Raw genomic sequence first — 23,963 nt, 5'->3', positions numbered from 1 at the left:
CAAATGTGTCTTTGGCAGAAAACACTAGATCTCATCCGTGAGATGACCAGAGGACATCTGCTTGTTTAGCAGTATCTTCTCCTCACAGAGTTCTCTCCCTTTTTCCTGTGAGAATTTTGTTTTTCAAGCTTTCCAAGACCCTCATCTCCTTTCCAATAGTGTGTTCCAACCTTTGGAGGGCAGATGGGAAATCTAGCCTTGGTATTATTGTCCTTTAGACTTTAGGTCTCTCTCTCTCTCTCTCTCTCTCTCTCTCTCTCTCTCTCTCTCACACACACACACACACACACACACACACACACACTGGCATTCATCCCCCAAGATCATCAAGACAAGCAGTGGAGTGTAGTAGTCAAGAGAGACCTCTGAGGGGCCAAGACCATTCAGTGGAGAAGGGATAATCTTTCAACAAATGGTGCTGCAACAGTTGGCTGTCTACAGAAGAGTCAAGTTGATCCTCTAACCAACACCATCTCAAAAATTAACTCAAAAAAGATTATAGACTCAAATAAATATCAAACATAATATCCTAAACTTCAAAAATTTTAGAGAAAAACAGTTGCAAATCTTCATGGTCCTGGGTTGGGCAAAGCCTTCTCAGATACAATGCCAAGTGCATGATCAACAACAACACAATAGACATACTGGACCTCACAAAATGTAGAACTTTTATGCTTCAAAGGACACCATCAAGAAAGGGACCAAGGGCTGGGGTTGTAGCTCCAGGGGTAGAGCTTACCTAGCACATGTGAGGCATTGGGTTCAATCCTCAACACCAAATAAAAATAAATAAATAAATAAATAAATAAATAAATGTATTATGTCCATATACAACAAAAATAAAAGAAGAGAAAGAGACTAATAAGGGACATATATCCTGAAATATGTATATATTTATAATTATATATATATATATACACATACATACACACACATACTTTTTTAAACTCAACATTAACAAGAAAAAACAATGATTTTTTAATGGGCAAAGTATTTGAATAGACATTTCTCCAAAGAAAAAATATATGTATGGGCAATAAACACATGAAAAGACACTCAATGTCATTAGTCATTATGGAAATACAAATCAAAACCACAGTGAGATATTACTTCACATCTACTATGATGGCTATAATCAAAACAATAAAAAATAATGTGTTGAGCACGTGGAGAAATCAGACTCCTCATGGATTGCTGGTGGGAATGCAAACTGATGCAGCATTTTTGAAAAATAGTTTGGCATTTCCTCCAAAAGTTCAACAAAGAGTTAACAGGTGTCTAGTAATTTCACTCCTAGGTATACATCCAAGAGAAAGGGAACGTATGTCTACACAAAAACCTGTATAAGCATGTATGTTCATAGCAGCACTAAACATTATGGGCACAATCCAAATGCCCATCAACTGGTGAATGGATCAACAAAATATGGTACTCCACAAAATGGGACCTTTTGTGGCCATAAAAAGAATGAAGTATTGATGCTGCTGTAAGATGGAGGAACCTTGAAAACATGCTAAATGAAATAAGCCAGACACAAAATATCGCCTATTACATGCTTTCATTTATATGAAATGCCCAGAACAGGTAAATTTCCAGAGATGGTAGATTGACAGCAGATAGACAGTAGGATTGACAGTGAGCACCAGGAGCCGGGAGAAGGGGGAATTGGGAATGCAGTAACTGTGTACAGGGTTTCTTTTCTATTTTTTTTTCAGGGTTTCTTTTAAAGGGTGAGGAAATGTTCTGGAATTAGTGATGTTAATTGTACAACTATGAATATACTAAAAACGTCTGTTGTATACTTTAGATGGTGTATACTTTAAGAGGGTGAATCTTACAGTATGTGAATGATATATCAATAAATCTGTTTCAAAATGAGATGGGGGTTTCAGGAGCCAGACTTCTTGAGTTTAAACTCAAGCTCTTCTGATATCTATAGGCGTGATCTTATATTAGTCACTTACACACTTGGTACCTTGGTTTCTTGATGTTACACATGAAGAAAAACAGTAGTACCTGTGTCCTTAGGTTATTGTGAGGCCTGTATGAATTAATGGAACAGCTCTTGGCCCAGGGCAAACCCTTCATACGACTTAGCTGCTGCTCTTACTGTTAATGACCGATGTCATGATGTACAATGATCCCAGCCATCTGTACATAAATCTAGGGCCCAAGAAGACTTATGGTAGCTTGTCGGCAGGGAGGGCTCGGTGTGAAGTGATGTCCTCAAGCAGGACCATGACTTGGAGATCTGGGCAGCTCCCAATGTTGAAAAAAACTCCTCTTGAAAACCATAGAGCACTTAGTACATCCAAACACACATAAATACTGAGTCTGGCTCGGGATCTTTGGCTGGAGTCCACTGAGAGTTATGAATCCCTCTTTGAACAATGGCAGCTATTATTAAAATCTAGAGACTGTGCGTTGGATGCTTTCTCCAGCCCAGACACTGATTCAGAGCTGCAGCATTCTAAACAGCAAGGCTAGAAATGGATGCTGGTTTCGAGCTGATTTATTGAGAGGTTTCTTGATTTGGGTCAGGTTCCTGCAACATTTGGAAAGTGATGACTATAGCATCATTATTTCCCCCAAATGACCAAAATTATAGCTGGTAACTTGAGGCCAGTAAATTTCTCTGCAGCAGATGTTAAACTCTTTTAAGAGGTGATTAACAATGGGAGCCACCAATGGGCTGGTGTTGCTAAAGTCGACGTGTGAGGTGAGGGGGCACATCCAGACCCCATGGGGTGGTGGGGATCTCAGGTTGGGGGGTTGTAAAAGCTCACAGGTTGGGGTGTAAATCAAACCATGGTCCTGGGTGGTTGCATTTGTGGTGCTGCGACAAGAGACCTGGGCCGGGTGTTGGGACACCTAGGCCTGATGCTTGCTTCAGCCAGCAGGGTGACTCAGGGCAAACTATTTTCCTTCCCTGGAACACAGTTTTCCCATCCTTTAAAATAAGGAGCAACTACATTGGGTGAACTCTAAGGTATTTTATAAGTTTTACATTGATTTATTTTATTAAGAAGAATGCAAATAAATCATCTATTCACCTCCAAAGAATTTGTGAACTTTCAATCTAGTAACCGCAAAGGAATCAAGATGGGTTGTATGATGATAATGACTCTCACTTCAGGTCACCTCCTGAAAATGCACGAGGACGGGTCTAAGGATACCACGCCTGGGGAAACCAACCCAGGCCTCTGGAACCCAACATAGACATTTGCTGGGTGAGAACATGGCTCCTTTGAAGTCCCCTAGAGAAACGCTGTGCAGTTTTACTCATCCTTCTAGCAGTTCTTCTTTTCTACCTGTCTATCCTCCTCCTCTTTCCTGAGGGGTGATCATCTACCCAGGAAACCCATGGGTCAGTATTTAAGGTGGATACCTAAACACATTTGCATGTGCACACAATTGCCAGGCAGAGCTGAATGGTGCCGAATGGACTTATCCAGTGACGGTGTCTTGGGAATCCTTCCCCATCTATTGGATACCTACCTCTCCAACCCCGATCCCAGCTTAAGGAAGGTCTCTTGAGAGAACTGGCTCAATGGACAGAATCATTGAAGTTCTTTGGAAGAGTCACAGAAGGTCTTTGCTTTTTGTGTCCCTCTACCTTTTCCCATCACATGACAGGTAAGTGGGCCAGATCCTGCAGCGCATAGCCCTTCACCATGGGGACCTGGGGAGAACTCCAAGTCTTTGGAACCCTCTCTATCCTACATGAGGTTCAACACGGAATCCTCCTTAGAGGAAATCCCCATGCATTCACTTAATAAAGATTTACTGAGCCCTTATAAGTGTCAGGTTCTCTGTTAGCCCTGCTGAACAAATAGTTAGGAAAGAGCTTTGAATGTTCCTAGAGATGACAGAAGGCCAGACTGAGGAACAGTGCCAGGGAGTGGGGAAAGAGTGATCCAGGAAGTGTCTGGAAAGAGAGGTGGAGATCACGTTAAGCAGGATGATCTGAGGGGTCAGTTTATGCACCCCCTGTCCTGAGAGATCTGGAACACAGAGACGTGGCTGGGGGAGGCCACAAGGAGTTGGGGCATCCCAGGGACATTTCTCAGATCTATCAGACCTAATTCTTAAGTCAGATTTAAACACAATGAAAAAAAAAATTATGCTTTCATGAAAAGTCATCAAATGCCTGGAGCTGAGGAAAGAGTCAGCTTTGGATTCAGACTTGAATTTGAATCTGGGCCCTCTAAAATTCTGTAAGACAGCTTAACATCTGTGACTTGAATTTCTACGGTGTGCGTGGTGAAGGCAGCATGTCTCTCTCACAGGCTTCTTGGACGATCCACAAGGCCATGTCTGTACCATCTGCAGTTCTTGGTCTGAGATAGATACTTCTTCCCCACCCACCTCCATTCTACTCTATATTACAGTTTTCAGTTGCAAGCAACAGAATTGACTCTGGCTCACTTAAGCAGAAGATGTATTGAGAGATATCTGCTAACCCTTAGACTTCTCGGAGGAGTAGAAGAAAATGACTCAGGACCAAGCTTCCAGGAACACTTCTAGTACCACGCTGTTCAACCAACCCAATCTGGAATCTGCTTCCCTGACAGATGACCTAAAACCACTTGATCTGTCATTACCCAGGGTAGTAAATTGGAAATCCCCGAGCCACAGAAGTTTCAGCTAGTGACCCATTTATCCCAGGCAGGGTGGGGGGGAGGCGGACAGGCCTAAAGAGACCAATAAGATTCGCTAGAAGAGAGGCCCTTCATGTGTTTGTCACAACAGAGTACCTATGCACTAAAGGACTAGAAGCCTCTTGCTGTTTCTGGCCACACTGACTTGAGCCACCCTGATAGCTCTTTTTAAGATGAGTCATTTGATTCTTCTCAAGCTTAGTTTGGGGTTGCACATTTTAAAACCAAAAAGTTCAGTTTGAAAACCAAAAAAATTATCATCTCACCTTTCTAACTTATAGCAGGGAACGAAGAATAATTGTGCCATTTTTTAAAAAGCAGCTGTTCATCTCTTCCCTCCCTTTCTTCCGTTTTCTGTTTCTCACTTGTGATTTCTCTTCCTCTTCCTTTGCTTTAAAACCAAATAAAATCACAAATATTTCTTGATAAGCCCTTGCGATCATGGAGGTCAGCTCCATATCTAACTCAGAACAGGGCTGAGGCTTGTCAGATCACACAATCCCACAAAGCCCCTAGTGACCTGAGGAAGCTCTGGGTTCTTGTTTCAGCCCAGTCACTAACAAGGTGGGGACCCCTGGCAGGGCACTTCCTATACTAGACAGGACTCCTGCCTGTAAGTGACAGGAACCTAGCTAGAACCAGCCTTGGCCAACTGGAAAGGAAAAGGGATGGGATGTCGGGATGTGGGGAGTGTGAGATCATTAGAAGTCTCTCTGTGGCTTTGCTCCACTTCCTCCTCCCTGGGGTGGGATTTTTCTCCACCAAGGAGCCATGGTTCTGCTTGCTCTTGACTCTCCCAGATCCAACCCTGGGAAGAAAGGGGCTTCTCTCCTCAGCCCCAGCTGGAAAACCCAGGTGAGGTCTTGGGTCATGCCACTCACCCTCTGGACCGGTCACTAAGGCCAGCTAACGGTGATTGGCTGAGTTGATACGTTACCAAGGCCAGGTGAGGGAGGTCTGAAGGGGGAGGTAGCAGGTAGCAGGAGTCCTGGCTGGACCTCACGGCGCCGCTGAGAGCCAGGCTTTCCACGATTTGTGTGGCCTCCACTTTCTCTAGTTTACTCTGCTCTTCTTCCTGTGGGGACACATGGGGCAGGGGGTGGGGTGGGGGGCGGATAGGCCTAAAGAGACCAATAAGATTCACTTGAAGAGAGGCCCCTGCATGTGTTTGTCACAACATACTCCATGGGCATGGCCAATTCAGTCCTCTGAGAGGGATCAGAATCCTGAGAGAATGAGACCCAAGGATGGTCAATTTCATGGTGAACAAAAAATCAGAGTGGTGGTCTTAGAACTGTTGGAGAGCATGGGGCTGTTTCCTCTCGCCAGCAGCATCAACACACAACTCTACTCTTGGTCTTTGAATTTTTTTCCCTTTTGCTCAAACACAAAAAACGATTGAGCTAAGTTCTAGCTCAATAACAGGTTCTTCTAGGAAATAATACCATTGCTGTAGACTGGAGGCACTAGATTTTGGCCAAGAATTGTTACCATTATTATTAAAGTTTGCTAATGTAAGCACAGCTTCAGGACCCCAAAGTGACTTTACTGCACTATGTCAACCTCATCATGAGTTGTTCCTTTTAGCTTTAAGGAAAGGGCTTTGGTATGATTCTGAAAAACGGGTGACTAAGAAGAAACTTCTTTTTGTTTTGAATCTTCAGGATGCAAATCCTGATGAACTTATCAGACTCTATCCCTGTCTCAGTAAGAAGAGCGTGACGAAGGGAGGCCACTCTGGAAGCAGCAAGGCCTCAGGCAAAAATCAGGTGGAAAGTTGTTAGCCGTCTTTGAAATTCATCTTTTGTGTATTTTTAAAAAATAGAACCTCGTTTACACCATGACTGCCTTTTCCATCTTCTCTAACACTTCTTGACGCAATCAAAGGTAAGATTTTATTATTTTGACACTAGTCACAGGAATTCTCTTTTTCTGTTATCTAGACTGCTTCTAAGTGCTTCTCACTGTGGCTCTGGCTGTCCTCTGGAAGTGTTTCCAGGCCTGTCTAGAAACTGGAGACTCTGGAGATGGACATAGTGGCGCACACCTGTAATCCCAGCAGCTCAGGAGGCTGAGGCACGAGTTCAAAGCCAGCTTCAGCAACTTAATGAGGCCCTAAGCAACTCAGTGAGTCCCTGTCTCTAAATAAAATACAAAATAGAGCTGGGGATGTGGCTCAGTGGTCGAGTGCCCTGGGTTCAATCTCTAGTACCAAAAAAAGAAAGAAAGAAAGAAAAAGAAACTGGAGACTTGGGTGTGAACAGCAGAGGCACAGGGGAGTCATGAGTTCCACTTCCTACCTGAAATCTGCTGTGACACAATAGGGCAAATGTCAGTCATCTTCATTCCTTTGAGTGGGTGACTGGTGGGATGACAGTTCCAGAAGGAAAATATAGGTTGTGTTTTTAACTGTCTTTGTCATCGTGTAGGGAAGTTTTAAATTAATCAAAGCAAATAGCCTAGAATGGTTTCATAGATTTGCACTTGGACATTACCCCAAACCCAATGTATCTCCATGAAAGAAGATAAAAATGTAAGGATAACTGTCACACCCTCTCCTTGCAAACCTGCCTTGTCGATGACATGGAGGATGTTGCACAAGTGGCTATGCAGTCCCTTCCTGTGCTAGGGAAGTCGGGAGACTGAGGCCTGAGGTTGACGGTGACCTTCTCTATCCATGATCCTTCCTCACATTGTGGCTGCTGTGGCTTTTGAGAGTGAACATAATGGATTCTTTGTTTAAACCGTTACTCAGAGATAGAATTCGGAATATAAATAATCACTAAAAGGTATTGTTGGATTTGGGCTGAATACAAACTGATCCCAGTGTTTATTCCAAAAGCTGAGCTTTCAAAGAAAATGAAAATGATTTCTCTCTGAGCATATAGACACTGTGTGATCTCAAGTTCTGGTTACCCCAGGATTTACTGGATTTGTAGAAGTTGGAACAGGTGAAGCAGATGGAATTTGGAGCCGGCTGTGATGAACGCAGGAGCAAAGGCAAAAGCCAGGCATAGATCTGACTAAGACTGAGGAACTCAGCTCTCTCCCTGACAGCCCTCTCTTGATGGCATAAGGGAGATGTTGCATTTCAGGAGAATTTCCTAAACCATCCATCCGAATCCTGTTCACTCACCAAATAGAACCTCCTTTTGAGAAACTAAATAGAAAGTGCCCTTATATCCGATTCACAGCATATAAGCCCCAGTGGCAGCCCTGTCATCAGCTAGGAGGAACCTGTCCAAGGGCTGGGTATTCAACAAAGCCAGGCTTTCATTTCTCCATCTGCAGAGGGCGGTGGCCTCATGTAAGTGAGCTCAGGCTCCGTGTGTATTCTGGCAGCTGTTGCGTTGCTAATCTGTAGTGCTCTTTGGGAGGACATTTTTATGTTTTTGTATTGTTGGAAGAGCCCAAATGTGCCATCAAGTGTCTAGACTTCTCCCCATGGCATGGATCTATTTAGTTCTTCCCATTCAGATTGACCTCACTGCTTATCTGAACAATAAGGGGGTCCTACCTCCACCATGAGTCTTCCTGTACTCCTCAGGTCCTCAAGTTTATTTTGTCCAATATTAAGTTTGCCTTCCCATCATTCTTCTGATTAGTTATTGGATTGCTGTATTTTTTCCCATTATTTCTAACTTTCAACCTTTCCATGTCTTTATGTTTTTGATATGTCTTTTATAAGTAGCATATAGTTAGAATTTTTAAAAAAATTGCAACTTTATAATCTCTGTCTTTTAAGTGATGCATTTAGTACTTTTATACTTATTGTGATTACAGTCATATTTGGACCTGTTTTGATAGTTGTCTTGCACTTTATATTATTCCTGCTTTTTCTATTATTTTTTTTTTACTCCTTTCTTGCTCTTCTTTTTTGTTTTCTTATCCCCCTTGCAAACTGACTAGGATGTTATACATACATACTTTCTGGCCTTTCATTGACATTTATGATGCATATTAAATAAATGCTAATTAATATCTCATCCATTTTTCCAAGTAATACAAGAATTTGTAGAATAGTAACCCTTTGTGCATACTTTTCAGACTTGGATGATTTATGCTCAGTCTTTAGTTCTGTGTTTTTAAAAAATAGATATTGTTATAACTTTATATCAAAAATATTTGTTTGGATTTATATATAGGATTATTAATCTCGCTGTTTCTCAATCTTTCTTGTATCCTACATGCAAAAATGATCTAATGGGATCTAATGGGATCATTTTTTTTCCCCTAAAGCATAGTTTTAGAAGTTTTATTTTTCACAATGGCTCATTTTTGTCTATCAGAAAATATCTGTTGAGAGCCACAGCTGCCAGCAAACTTCCAGCTGCCCAGCTGATGATTGGCTCACAGCGGCCCCAGCAAACTTCTAGCTGCCAACTGATTGGCTCCTCTGCGGTGATGCTCATTGGGCTGTTTCCCCGCCCTTTCAGACCACGGATCTGCTCATTGGGGGACTTTTTTTGGCTCTGCCCACATGACCCAGCCAATCAGCCTCAAGTGCAGGAGGAGTGGGGGAGGTTGAGAGGCTTGTGGGAAGCCGGTGGTGGCAGTTGGGCTCTGAAGGTTTTTCCTGAGGAGCTGTGTGGTTTGGTGTGTGTGTTCTAAAAATAAAGTTCGTTTCTTTTGACAAGTGGCTCCTGAATTGTGCCCAGCCAGACTGCGGCATTTGGTGGCCCGTACGGGGAACGAACCCGCGACCTTGGCGTTATCAGCACCAAGCTCTGATGAATCCAAATTTAAAAAAGTTTAGAGTAAAAAGAGTTATTTTAAGTTTATCTTTGGGGAATATATACCCCTTCCCAATTCCCTCTTTTTGCTTTAATAAGTACATTTTAATAGTTTGATGAGCTCTTTCAACTATGCCTTGTCCCTGTAGATTGTATGGGATTCCTTTATGTGAGTAATGCCAAATGATGAGCAAAATTGTTTAAAAGAGGTAGAAGTATAACCAGGGGCATAACTGTTTTGGAACGCCCACAGTGGCAAAATTTTGTAAGCAATGAGCTATAATATCTTTAGTTTTTTCTCTGGCATGAAGGGAGCCCATCAAAAATCCAGAAGAAGTATCAACTGTAACATGCAAATATTTTAATTTCCAAATTCTGGCAAGTGTGTGACGTCCATCTGCCAAATATGGTTAGGTATCAGTCCTCTAGGATTGACTCCAAGATTAACTTGTGGTAAAAAGGTCACACAATTTTGACATTGTTTTATTATTTGTCTAGCTTGTTCCTTAGTTATTTGTATTGGTGCTGCTATACCTTGTTCCTGTTTTTCTAATCTTTTATCCTCAGAGAAATTTGGATATGTTGTTAGGAAAGGGACCTTATGAGGATCAGCAGCAACAAATTGCATATGATCCTGGTGTATACGCACAAATTGCTGCAGATGCGGTTAGGGCATGGAAGACTTTACAAGGACATGGAGGTTTACAAGGTCAATTATCTAAGGTAATACAAGGAGCTAATGAATCTTACGTTGAATTTGTAGATAGGCTTATTCAAACAGCTACCAGAGTTTTTGGGAATACAGAACAAGCAATGCCATTAATAAAACAACTGGCTTATGAGCAAGCAAATCATTGGTGCAGAGAAGTCATTAGACCATGGAAACATGAAGATTTAAACACATATATTAAATTATGTAGAGACATTAATGAACAAGAGCAAGTCGTGGCAGCTGCAGTAAAACAGGCTTTAGAACAAGGGCAAGTCTTGGCAGCTGCAGTACAACAGGTTTTAGATGCCAGGCCAAGAACATGCTACAATTGTGAACAAACAGGACATTTTAAAAGGAATTGCCCCATAGGAGGAGGGTTTAACAAAACTAGGTATCAAAGGAGTAGAATACCGGGTATTTGCCCATGATGCTGTAGAGGGAGACATTGGGCTAATGAATGTCGCAGTCTGGCTGGGCACAATTCAGGAGCCACTTGTCAAAAGAAACGAACTTTATTTTTAGAACACACACACCAAACCACACAGCTCCTCAGGAAAAACCTTCAGAGCCCAACTGCCACCACCGGCTTCCCACAAGCCTCTCAACCTCCCCCACTCCTCCTGCTCTTGAGGCTGATTGGCTGGGTCATGTGGGCAGAGCCAAAAAAAGTCCCCCAATGAGCAGCTCCGTGGTCTGAAAGGGCGGGGAAACAGCCCAATGAGCATCACCGCAGAGGAGCCAATCAGTTGGCAGCTAGAAGTTTGCTGGGGCCGCTGTGAGCCAATAATCAGCTGGCAGCTGGAAGTTTGCTGGGGCCCCTTTGGCTGTGGCCAAATATCTTTATCTTACCCAAAATCTTAAAGATAAATTTTTTTTAAAGTACATAAATCTAGGTAGACAATGATCTTCTCCAAGTATTTTGAAGATGGTTTCTATATTTGCTCCCTAATTGTTAAAGCCTTTTTTATTTTTCTTTTCTCTCTCTGGCTACTTTAATATTGTGTCTTTATTGTCAGTGTTCTATGGCTCATTATCATGTGTCTGGGTGAGAAAGAGACCTGATTGATATAGTGTATGCTTCTTCTATCTGTGGGTCCAATTCTCTTGTCCAATTCTCTCTTCCTAGAGAAAGCAAAGCCACTATCTCATTGACAATTACATCTCCTCCATCTTCTTTCCTCTTTTCTTCTAGAACTCTGATTAGAAACATCAGCCTCCTCCTTCTGCCTCCCATCTCTTAACTACTCTGATTTGAGAGTCTTCTGGTCTGATACCTGCATAACTTCTAGTTTACATTATGACACTGAGCACAGACTTCATTTCTCCTGCCATTTAATATTTTATCCTTGTCTCCCTAACTGGACTGAAAGTCCTTGAACACAGCACCCAGCCTTATGTGCCACTTATATTCCTAAGGCTATTGGTTCAGAGTCTGATATAGTAAGTGCTCAATAAATACCTCATTATTCTATGCTACCAAACTGCACCCTGGCTTGAACGTTGCAACATGACCCCTTAGGAGCCAGATGAATGCTTTGGGCCTGACACATCCATTATCTCTCTACCAGCCCTATGGCTCCATGCCACGGGCCTCAGGTGACTTCCTTGGATTGCACCCTTCACCTTTGTGATCCTTCCAGCTCTGGGGGTGGGGATGGGGGTGGGGTGGGGGCTTACCTGAGTCATGTGACTCACCTCCTGTCCTTTCTATTTGAACCTTAAAAGCAGTCCAGTTTGTCTGTCACCCTTAGCCCAGAAATTCAATTCCGAGGGCAGACCTTGGAACACTTCGGGTGTGAGAGCTGCTTCTGAACGGCAGTTTGGAGTTTGAGATCTACCTCTTTTGGCTAAATGGGCATGGACACTGAGCCTTCATTTGCTTATCTGTTAAATGGATATAATATGGCTGTGACAATTAGTTGAGACAGTGAATGCAAAAGTACTTAACAAACTAGTGTTCCCCAGGTATTCTGCAAGCTCTCCCATTTTGCAGATGGAGAAATTGAATCACAGGAAGCAACTTTCCTACAGAGTTGACCCAGAAGTAGAGTTGCTCTCCTTCTTGCTCTAAATTACCACCCACAGATGGTGCCACTTGACTCTATGGGTGGAAATGTGAGTCATTCCGATTCTTGCTCTGGGAGTCAGGGCACCGGGGTTCAATTTCCAGCGTTGATGTAAACTAGTTGAGTGACTCTGGCCAAGATACTTTCCTTCTCTTAACCACTTTCTCATCTATAACATTGGAGAAATGGTAGTTGCTTCAAAGTTTCCCAAGAAAATATAACATGATTGAATTGAGTTCAACACCCGCATGGACAATGCATTCAGTAAATACTAGTTGAACTTGAATCTTTCTAGGCCTTCATTTTCTAGTCTTTTAAACAGCCTTCTTTCTAGATAGCACTGCTAAACATCTCAAACGAGATTGTGTAAGATTACTCTGAGGAGTAATGTTAAGATGCTTTGCAATTATAAGAACTAGAACTGTGTGGAAGTTGTGAACATTCGTTTAGTGGGATCCTAGGCATGAACCGGATTTTACTCATGCCCCTTTCACAGCATAAGAAATGATCAGTCCCACTTTTCTGAAGAGCCATCGAGGAGTGATTTGCTGGCATCAACCCAGGCTGCAGAAGTGGGATCAGCTGTGGAAGTTGGCATCCTACTAGAAGATTAGGAGTGCCCGCAGAGGTGCAGCAGGCAAGAGAGGTCATATTCTCCCCTGACCAGGAGGGTTTGCAGAGGGATGGGGTCTATGTGGGCTCTTGAAAGGTGGGCAATGTTTGGACCCATGGAAATGGGGTGGGGGGTGATTTCAGGCTCCAGAAATACAGTGGGCACAGGCAAGGGGCTGGGGAAGATTTAGGGAACTATGGTTAAGTAATGAGTCCCCTCATTTGGCAGGAGCAAGGGGTTGGGGAATTGACAAGTCATTGGAAACCACTCAGACCCAGAGTTCAGGTTCCAAAGGGATGGACTGGAGCGTTTTGGAGAGTGACAAGAAAGAGTCCACCCAACACTGGTGGTGAGGACAGGAAGCCAGTCTCAGGATTTGCTCTTAAAAGAAAGTAACTTCAAAGTTTCAGGAGGTATTTTATACAGCTAAGGGTGAGAGGATGTCTCTTTGGTTTAGCAAAATGTGCTGATTTTTTTCCCTGTAATTATTATTTTTAATGAAAAGTTAGATTTGGAAAATAATTAGATCTAATAATATATCCAATAATAATTGTTGCTAATATTTATTGAACACTTACTATGTGCCAGGGACTGTTTGAGTCATCTATTCATTTCTCAGGGCTGCCATATCAAATTACCACAAATTGGGTGTCTTAAACAATGGACATGGGGCTGGGGTTGTGGCTCAGTGGTGAGCACTTGCCTAGCGTGTGTGAGTCACTGGGTTTGACCCTCAGCGCTGCATATAAATAAATGAATAAATAAAGTGATGTCCATCTACAACTAAAAATATCTTTCAAAAAAACAAAAAAACAAAACCAGACATTTGTTCTCCATGGTTCTGCAGGTCAGAAGGCTGCACTCAAGGTGTCAGCAGGCTCTCAGGGGACAACTCTCCCACCTGCACTTTGCTCCAGAAAGACAGCAGCCACAAGAGGGTGACCCTGAGAACAGGCACCTCCCTGGAGTCTCCAGACTTGGGGGTGAAGCTGCATCTCCCATGTTCCTGTTGGGGGAAATCGGAGCCACTTCACATGGCTGTGAGAAGAAAGGGGGTCTCCAGATGTGGGTTCGGAAGGTGACTGGAATATGGGGCAGGAGGGCACTGCTCCCACAGGCAGTGGCAGAAACTGCTGCTTGCCCAGGACAGTCTGCAGGAGGAAGCAGCCCCTTGCAGCTGCCCACCCGGGGCAGCCAGAAGCTGCAGAGCCCAGGCAGGGGGTGTGTGCCTGCCCCACCCATTCCCTTCCTGTCCACCCAGGCTATTCTGGGAAGGAGGGGATGTGAGGACTGGAGCTGGGGTGGGGTCAGAGGGGGGTGCGGGAAGGGATGTGCCTTAGTTCCCTCCACTTGATCTCCCTGACACATGGGTGACTTGTTTTTCACCCTCATTGCCACAGTGGCCTCAGAATGTAAAAGTGACCTTGACAGAGAAAGGCCTTCCCCTTCCCCAAACCTCCCCAGGCTCCCCTGGCTGGGTTCTCACTAAAGGCCACAGGACTCTGCCCCTACTGGGACTCCCTTGGGGTTTTGTGGATAAAAGAAAGTGACATAATTATATGATGGCCCCATGTGGACTATTAGCACATGGTCCCACGTAAGCACCGAGTGATCATAGCCACCACAGGCAAGGAAGTCGGAGGTCAGAGGTCAGAGAGACCAGCGTCTTCTTCCTGCCCTGGTCACCACCGTGTTGTTCCTATTGCCTCTGGTTCTTGATGGCACACACCTGTCTGCTTGGGTTCCTCTGGTGGTGGCTTACCCCAGGTGGAACAGTGGGAGGGCTGGAGGGCTGGGCAAGGGATGAGCTGGGGTTTGCACATGCGGTCAGGGGATGGGGACGAGGACCTTCTCCATCTTTAGTATCTTGTGCCACCACTGCGCCCAGACCCAGAACAGCAAAGATAGGCAGGAATTTCCTGGATGGCAAGGTGGGCAGCAGCTGGAGCTGACCCGGTGAGGGTCCTGGGGAGCCAAGGACAGCGTCCTGTCTAGAGCAAAGGTGGAGCCCAGGCTCCTTCTGGTCAAGGGTCACTCGTGGGTTGAGGCATTAAAGCCAGAGCCCCTTTTACATCCTGTCCTCTGCAGTCCCTGGTTACCCTGAAGAGCACGAGGTCCCCACAGCTTCACTGCAAAATAAGGGAAGGCTGTCCAACCTGGGCCCATTTCTCACCAAGTGAGCACGAGGCCTGAATCCTGCTGAATCTCTGAGACGTGGAGGTTTGTTGTGCTTTTGTAGCATGGACTCCTGGATTACCTCAACCCCTTGCACCAGTGTCTCTCCAGGAGTTGTGGAGAGACACAACTTTCATAACCACCCTAGGAGCTGGGCATGGTGGCCACACACACCTGTAATCCCAGCTGCTTGGTAGGCTGAGGCAGGAGGATCTTGAGTTCAAAGACAGCCCCAGCAACTTAGACAGGCCCTAAGCAATTTAGGGAGACCTGTCTCTAAATAAAATATAAAAAGGGCTGGGGATGTGGCTCAGTGGCTAAGTACTCCTGGGTTCAATCCCTGGTACCAACCAACCAACCAACCAACCAACAAATAAATAATCACCCTAGGAAAGCAATGATGTTCTATTTTACCATTTTATGGAGGAGTGAACTGTAGCAGGGAGTCGCCCAGGGTCATGCAGGTAGAATATAACTGATGGGACTATTGAATATCAAGCAAAAGTTCAGAGGTGGCAATAGGGAGGAAGAAGGGACCACCCAACTTGGTTTAGAGAGTGAGGTCAGCAAGTGAGTGGAACTGGCAGCAGAAGGAGAGAAAGAAGAGAGCACTTTTTTTTGGTCCTGGGGAATGAACCCAGGGGAACTTAACCACGGAGCCCAGCCCTTTTAAAATTTTTGATTTAGAGACAGAGTTTCACGAAGTTACCTAGGCCTTGCTAAGTTGCTGAAGCTGGATTTAAACTCTGGATCCTCCTGCCTCAGCCTCCCTAGCAGCTGGGATTACAGGAGCGTACCACCTTGCCCCACAAGAAGGAAGCACTTTAAGGGCAGCCTCAATTCTGTCCCTCCATAGCTCTAGCCTCAGGGTGGATTTGAGACCTTCTGGAGTTAAGAGGTGCCCTGTGTAAGGCCCCCAGCACCAGGGCTGAATCACACAGCGTATCTGTGGAGCCTCACGGGCCTGGTCCCAGGTGTGCTCTGGACTGGAGCAAAGAAACAGCCGATCTTTGGGTAGTAGTCACGGCAGCAGAATGGAGAACAGCCCCAAGCCTCCCCTTTCCAGCCAGGCTGCATTGCTCAAGCTGGTTTGGGGCTCCTCTTTGGGACTTGCCTATTTACCAGCCACATCCTTTATGGTTAAGCCACTTAACTGCCGTTTCTCTTTTTCTCTTTCTGTGCTGTTTTAAATAGATTATATACACATACATATATATATATGGTTGAAACATTAAAAAGTATTTAAAGGTATATACATGCTCCCCTATCTGTTCACTTCTCATTTCGCCTTACAAGCAACTATTAACATTAGTGTATTATTTTCATTTAGATTCTATTTGTAAATTTGCAGGATAACTGAGATATGCAGTATTTTTTTTCTTGCTTTTCTTTTGGGGCGGGGGTGGGGTGTACTGGAGATTAGATCCGGACGCACTTTACCAGTGAACTCCATCTCCAGTCTTGTCTTCTCTTCTTCTCTTTCTTTCTTTCTCTCACTCTCTCTCTTTTTCAATTTCGAGAAAGGATTTTTCTAAGTTGTCCAGGTTGGCCTAGAACTTGTGATTCTCCTGCTTCAGCCTCCTGAGTTGCTTGGACTACAGGCATGCACCACTATGCCTGGATATCTTTGTTTTTCTTATAAAGACTGCCACAGTATACTGCATCTTGCTTTTTTCATTGACTACATCTTGGTAGTATTTTTGTACAATAACAAAGAACATAAATATCATTCTCTCTCTTTTAATAGATGTATGATTTTCTATCACCATATAAGCATATACCATGAGGTATTTAACTAGTTTCCTGCTGATAGATATTTAGGTTGTCTCCAACATTTTGCTAATATAAATAATAATACAATGAACATCCATATATGCCATTTTGCATATATCCAAATATATCTGAAGGATAAATTCCTAATAGTGAAATTGCTGAGTCAGAGATTCATTTTTACATTTTTTTTTTCCCCTGGTACTGGGAATTGAACCCAGGGCACTCTACCACTGAGCTACATCCTCAGTCCTGTTTATTTTATTTAAATTTTAAACAGTGTCTTGCTAAGTTGCCCAGGCTAGCCTTGAACTTGTGATCCTCCTACCTCATTCTCTCGAGTAGCTGAAGTGCCACCGGGCCCAGCTGCATTTTACAATTTTTTTTTTTTTTTGGTACTAAGAGATTGAACTCAGGAGCACTTGACCACTGAGCCACAACTCCAGCTCTACTTTGTATTTTATTTAGAAACAAGGTCTCTAAATAAAAGCATTGTATGTATTTCAATTTTCAATTTTCTAATAGAGTGAGTTGCTCAATGCCTCACTATTGCTGAGGCTGGCTTTGAAATTGCAGTCCTCCTGCCTCAGCCTTCCTCTGGGATTACTGGCATGCACACTGGCACCCAGCTGCATTTTACATTTTTTGATAGATACAAAATTGCCCTCTCTGGGAGTTTATTGTGCCAATTTTTATTCCTCTAGCCCTGTATTAGAGCACCATTTTTCTGTAGTTTTATCAAAAAAATGGGTTGGTGTTCAAATTTTCAGACTTGACATTTTGACAGGAGAAAATGGAGTAGTTTTTATTCACATATTTTACATCATAAGTAAGGTTGTATGTATTTTCATATGCTTAAGAAATATTTTTATAGTTCTCTTTTGATATCAATTATCCATGCCATCCTTGGTCTGTCTCTGTAGTGTTATTAATCTTTTTCCTATGAATTTGTAGGGATCTTTCAATTTATTCTGGAGATCATCTCTTTGTCAAGAGACAAGCTGCAAAACATTCTTCTCATTGACATGTTCATGTGATTTTTAAGAATATTTTCCTTAGGGTGTTTTTTGTTGTCTCTCGTATTGACGTGCACAAGTTTTTGATTTTCACAGATCAAGTCAGATTTATAATTTGGATGTTCTGTTATAGTTAGACCTTATCTAAGCTGAGGTCTTAAAAGAATTCTCCCACATCTTTTCCTAGTCACTTTTATAGTTTTATTTTATCTAAGTCTTTGATAAATTTTGAATCTTCTAATAGAGTGAGTCCACATTTTATTTTGTTTCCTACCAAGATATTCCAGTATCATCTATGGAATAACATTTTTTTAACCAATGATTGGAAATTCCATGTGCATTTCTATCTTTCTATCTTTCCACCATGTGCCATCTGCTCACTTGTCTATGTTCTAGTGTCGTCAGTCCTTACAACAGTGAGAATGTTTCTTTTCAATATCTGGCAGGGTCGGTCCCCTCATTTCTCTATTCTTTTCAGAGTTGTCTAGACTATGATTTATTTTTCCATATGAAATTTAGAATCAGATAATCTAGTTCAAAAACACGTTAGCCTTTTATTGAAATGTCATTAAATCAAAACCTGAATCAAGAAAAGAGTGACATCTTTTCTTTCCTTTCTTCTGTTCTAATGTTGAGTCTTCCTAGCCAAGATTCAGGGCAACTTGACTTTGACTTTTCCATTGGCTGGAGGCTTCTATTTGCTTTTCCATCAGTTTTCATCCTGTCTCGGTGTGGAAAGCTGTTGTCAGGTGATGGGGAACATTTCCAAATCCAGAGTAAGTTTAGCTATTCATAATGACATGAACAACTAGGGACCCTGCCCCGTCTCCCCCATCTCCCTCCGAGCAGAAGCTCACTCTCCTCCACATTGACTTGGCATAGCATTTGGGTTGGGGTTTGGGGAACGAGAAGGTCTGTCACTAACACCTAGAAAAAGAGACCAGGGAAGGGGCCTTGGAGGTGGGGAGAGGGGACACCATGTGAATATCCAGAACAGAAAGTTAGCAACCTCAGACAAAGATAGAAAGAAGAAGGGGGCCTTCGGAGGGCTGAGGGTTTGTGGGGAGGCCTGTGGGCAGGAGGGGAGGAAGAGAAACTAGGAGGGGAGCGAGGCAGGTGGGATGGAGCAGCAGCAGGAGAGGTCATCTGCATGTTCCCAGGCCCAGGAGCAGGTGCAGCAGGGGCGGGACAGGGCAAGATGAGTGGGCTTCTCCACGTGGTCTCTTTCCATCCTGCGTCACCTCCTGCTCCCTGCAGAGACAGCCTGGGCTGCTGTCTTGGGTTTTGGGTATTCTTTTTATTGCAAGAAATGACATAAACATAGAAAAGCATAAACATGCATAAGAGAACATTTACCAGGACCCCAGAGGCTCTCCTTGTGGCTCTCGCAGAGGGGGTCTATGTCCTGGTTTTTTATGATCAGAAGACAAGTGCTGTCATAATGAAGAAAAAAAATGTTGAAAAATTCAAAGCCAGGACTGAACTGCACAGAAAAGGGGGTAGAACTCGGGCTGGTGTTGGAGACCTGGGAGCCCATCAGGAGAGGGAGGCAGAGTACAGGCCTGCAGACAGGGCCCTGCAGCAGGGGTCTGGGGGAAGGGAGCTGCTGTGCTGGGATGCGTCTCTGCCCCTGAAAGCCCCCAGCTGCCTGGCTCAGAGTGGCAGCCCAAGCCAGCCCCACAGCTGGGGCAGCAGCTCAGGGGATACACCCTTGGGCCTTGGGCACCAACCCAACCCTGAGCAGATTATCAGGGAATAGAAGCCCACTTAAAGAAGCCATGTGACGGTCTTTGAGGTGGCATCTCAGCACTGAGGCCAGGCAGTGAAGCCCAGTTTGCTGTGGGTCTTTTAGGGCAACTGAGAGGTCATTAGATTGCCATCACTCTCTGTGGCTGCTGGACGCCCACCCATGCTCCTCTCTGTTCCCTTCCTCTCTTGCTTTTTCAGAGACCTTCTCCTCTTACCCAAGGACTAAGAGAATCCTTCTTCCTACTCCAGGACATTGTGTTTTCAGCTCCTGGTCCCTAGCTGTCTTCCATGGCTTAGCCCCTTCCCAAGATTAGAAATCTGAGATTCCCCCCCAACGTTGGGACCCACCAGGCCCTTGAGTGGCACCCTGGGCTCAGACAGCCTGCCTGATCCATGGGGAGGGGACTGTGAGTAGAGCTTTGGGAAATTTTTGGACCCAGAAGGCACAGGCAGGAGGCCTCCGCTTGGCCAGCCCTTGGTGTTCTGGGTAGAGCCTAAGGAGTTCCTAACTTTGGTCATTCCCAGAAGTAACTAGGAATAAGGAAATCAGTTGAGACTCAAGTTTGAGACACTGTTGTGTGGGGCTTGGGGGCGGGTGGGTTGTATGCAAGGAGTGCACCCTGTTCTCCCCTTGTGGGTGCACCTCAGTACTTTGTTTTGGGTGAAAAGAGAACTTCAAGAGAGTGTGAAGATAGAAGCTCAGGATTCTTGGTGCCTGGGGTCTCTGAAGACACTTTCTGGAGTTTGGCTATCTGTGAGTGTCAAGGGTACCTTTTTGGTTATCAGAGTGTTAGACTCAAAGGGTTTTCAAAGTTAATAGTGAAGTTTTGAGAATAGGAGAGTGGGGACAAAAGCCCACTCTCACAAGGGCCATCTGGGCGACCAGAAAGATCCCTTTTTGTGTTTGGGTCATGGAGATTAAATGTGATGGTGGTTGGCAGAGTGTCTAGGACCTCTAGGTGCTCAACAAATGTTAGCTCTCCCTGTAAAAAAGGTCTGAGCGATGGAACAGTGTCCAGGAAGTCCCCTGGCTCTGGGGGAAGGGATGAGGCGGGAAAGAGGAGGCACTCAGAGATGGGCTGAGTGGGTCTTGTGCCAGGGGGGCAGGGCGGTCCTCCCAGGGTCTGGGAACGAGAGCTCTTGGGAGGGCCAGGGACAGGAACTACCTGGTCCTGGATGCATCAACTCAAGCAGAGAGATGGAGGTCCTCAGTGCACCTGTGCTGGGCACGGGGCTCTGCAGTCCACCTGGGCAAGTGGTCACCACGTCTTCCTTGCTGTGTAGCTAATGGGATGAAGTCCCCTCATTAGAGAGAGAGAAAGTCCTGTTTGAAGCCTCAAACTGAGACTTGAATTCCAATCAGCATTCTAATTCCAGTACACTGGACAAAACAAAAACAGCTGTGAGGAAAGCCAATGAAAACAAGAAGAGTCCCCCCCACCCGCCAGCCTCCAGCTTTGGGAGACACTTGGCCATTTCCGCTGCTTCTCCTCTCCCCTCTCCTTTTTAGACTTCCCAGGGAACATGATACCTGCAAACAGCCATGTGCTCCAATCCCCCATCTCCCCAGGAGACCCTCCAGGTCCCTGACTGGTGTCTGTCCCTTGTGCGGCTCCGTGCTGTGTGCAGATGGGCTCTGTGGTGGGAACAACCACACAGACCAGCCACAGGGATCACAGTGGGTCCATTTTCAAGACTCTGGGCTGTGAGCAAGTCACAGACAAAACCAAGGAACACGACTCAGTGTCCCAGAGCACCACTTTTCAGCTACCGATGGGTTTGGCGTCTCTCCTCACAGTTTTTGTGGCTCAGCGGAGAAGTGTCCACTTATATAGGATGTAATTTTAAGAGTTTCAAAATGCCCAACTACCCTTTGGCCTGAAATAGAAGCTCTCCTTGTAGGAGACATGTGTTAGGGACAAGAAGGCTCCTGTCAAAAAAGAAATGACCGAAGAGATAGGGCCAAGCTACTGTAGCCATCGGCAGCCACGGAAACCCAGGCAGGCTTTTGCTAGGAGGATCATGGTGAAGGGAGGGTCATACAGGACAGGAGTCTTTAATATGGAGGCAGGTACAGGAAAATATCTACAGCTTTGACTGGGAGAGAAGACCCAGTGGAGGAAGTGTCTACAGGACGGAGTGTGGAGAAACTGTTGAGTTCAGAGAGGTAGAAAGGCCTGGATTCCACCAACTTCACTGTCTTGCCCAACTGATTCAAGGGTGTGCACTGGTCCCAGACTGCGTGGGACAGATCTTCCACTTACCCTTCTGCCAGTGACCTCCTGTTATTCCACCAGGTTTTAAAGGAAGTGGAAATCCTGCTCCCACCTCCCCCGACACAACCCAACATCAGGAACAAGGCCTAGCAGCACTCCACAAGCCCTCCAAGTGGAGGGGGAAGGGGGCATTTGGCTCCCCACTTTCTAACGTTCTGTGAGGGATAAAGGAATGAACAACATGGCTTTTCTGTTTACCAGGAAAATTAACCCAATACTGAGAGACCCTAAGGAGGCAGCTTCCTTCTTTGGTGCTGAAAAGTAGGACACTCTCCAAGTGTCTCTGTGCTTGATTCAGTCAACAAAGGGAAGTGAATCCATCGGCTACGAGAACATTTAACATTCTCCACAGTTCTCAACAGGGCTTACGTATAAAGTTTTGTGCTGGGTCCAGAGAGGGAACAGAAAGAACTTAAATGGGGAGCCACAGGCCCTACTTGTCTGGGGCAGTCCTGACTCCCACCTGGTGTCCTGGAGCAACTCCTAATAGTGCCTCCTTTTAATTTCAGGAGCACCTTGGTTCAGACAACAAATATGTTCATCCTCAGTGTAATAATGCTACGGGAGAACAATCTAGTAGGAGAAAATAAGCATCTCGCATTTTTAGAATGAGAGAAGTAAGATAAAGCTGGCTACAGCTATGGGGTGAACTAACATTCTTTTCTCCTTTGCTGTTTAGGTTTCTGTAGAATAACGTGGGCTCTCGCAGTATCTCCAGGAGGCATATGTGGGGCATTATATGCATCCATTCTATGTTGGTGGCACCCTCTGGGGACACCCCTAAAGTTCATGGTGTTGTGCAGTGAAGCACCCTGGGTGTCAAGTTTGGAATGGCCGAGAGATCATTTTCTTATTCCAGTAGATCACTCTAGGTGGCCCTCAGAGGGCCACAGTCATGCCTTGTTCCTCTTCACAAGCCTTTGTTCAAGTTTTTGCAACAGTGAGTCTGCTAACAGATGCTAGTTTAACTGAGCAATATTTAACCATTGACTCCTCACGCCAGCCCCTCAAAAACCTGTAATGAAGATGGTCTGGCCCAGTGGTTCTCAAACATGCCTGGAGGTGGCAAGAAGATTTATGTGCCTGAGCCCCTCCTAGGGCTAAGCATCTGTGTCTCTGGAGGAGTTGGGCCTGTGTGGGATTCTGGGTTGTGGGTTGAGGTTGGAACCTCTGATCGCTCCTCTCCTGGACTTGTAGATCCTGTGGTGACAAGGGACCTGCTAAAGGGTCAGCTCCATGTTGGATGGCCCTCTCTGCCTGTGGTTTGCTGATTTCCATTCACTGGGTTCTCCTCGGAGGTGCTGACTGGGTCCTGAGAATAAACGCAAGCTATGGGCCATCTGCTGGGGGCAGGCTGCCATGCTGGGGGTTGCCGATAACAGAGGAGGGGGTCTCTCTTTGGGAAAAGGGGTGACTGAGAGCAGAAAAGGGAATGGGATGTGGCTACATTGTTCCCTTCAAAGCCTGCCTGCAGGCCACCATCGCCTAATTAAAATGACCTACCAGGCATTCCAGCAGGGCTAAGGATAGGCAAGGTGTGAGACCTCTGCAGAGGGCAGGTGCTCAAATTTGGCCTTGCACTAGGGCTTCTGGGAGTTGGTTGTAGAGGGGTGAACTTAGGGACTGGTAGGTGTCATTCATCAGTGGAGAAAGAGAAGTGTGAACAGGGGGGCAGGGGTGATGAACCAAGGAAGAAGAGGAGAAGTGCACACCTGCTCCCGGGAAAGCTCTTGGGGATACTAACAGAAGGAGGTTACTCACACAACTCACAAGTGGAATTTGATCAAGTGGCCCTACAGACTCAGGTTTCTGCCCAAGGATTTACAGGGTGGGGTCAGAGCAGGGCAGAGAGAAGGAGACACAGGGTGGACAGGGCAGGGCAGGCCCAGCTCCTGAGGACAGAAGAGGCATATTTGGGAGCCAGAGTCCTCGCCCCAGCCATGAGAATGAGGCTTTCAGAAAGCCCCCGTGAGGCAGCGATGTGGCCAGGCTAGGAGGAAAATCTGAGAACCTGCCTGATGTTTCAATCCATCTTTGACCAGCTTTAAAAAAAATTATTGTTTTAATCCCAAAGTGCTGGGGAGTTGTCTCTCTGTATCATTTTACCGGTAGAGAGGCAAGAAACAGATGGTGGAAGCAGATGAACTTGGACGGAGGGATTCTGGTTTCCACTGACCTCCCGAGAGTGACCG

Source organism: Marmota monax, unplaced genomic scaffold, assembly GCF_021218885.2.
Source record: "Marmota monax isolate L192 unplaced genomic scaffold, Marmota_monax_Labrador192_F-V1.1 WCK01_AAM20220418_F8-fsc00187, whole genome shotgun sequence".
NCBI classification, from domain to species: Eukaryota; Metazoa; Chordata; class Mammalia; order Rodentia; family Sciuridae; genus Marmota; species Marmota monax.
The sequence above is the reverse complement of the archived record's forward strand: the minus strand, read 5'-3'. Positions refer to the sequence as shown.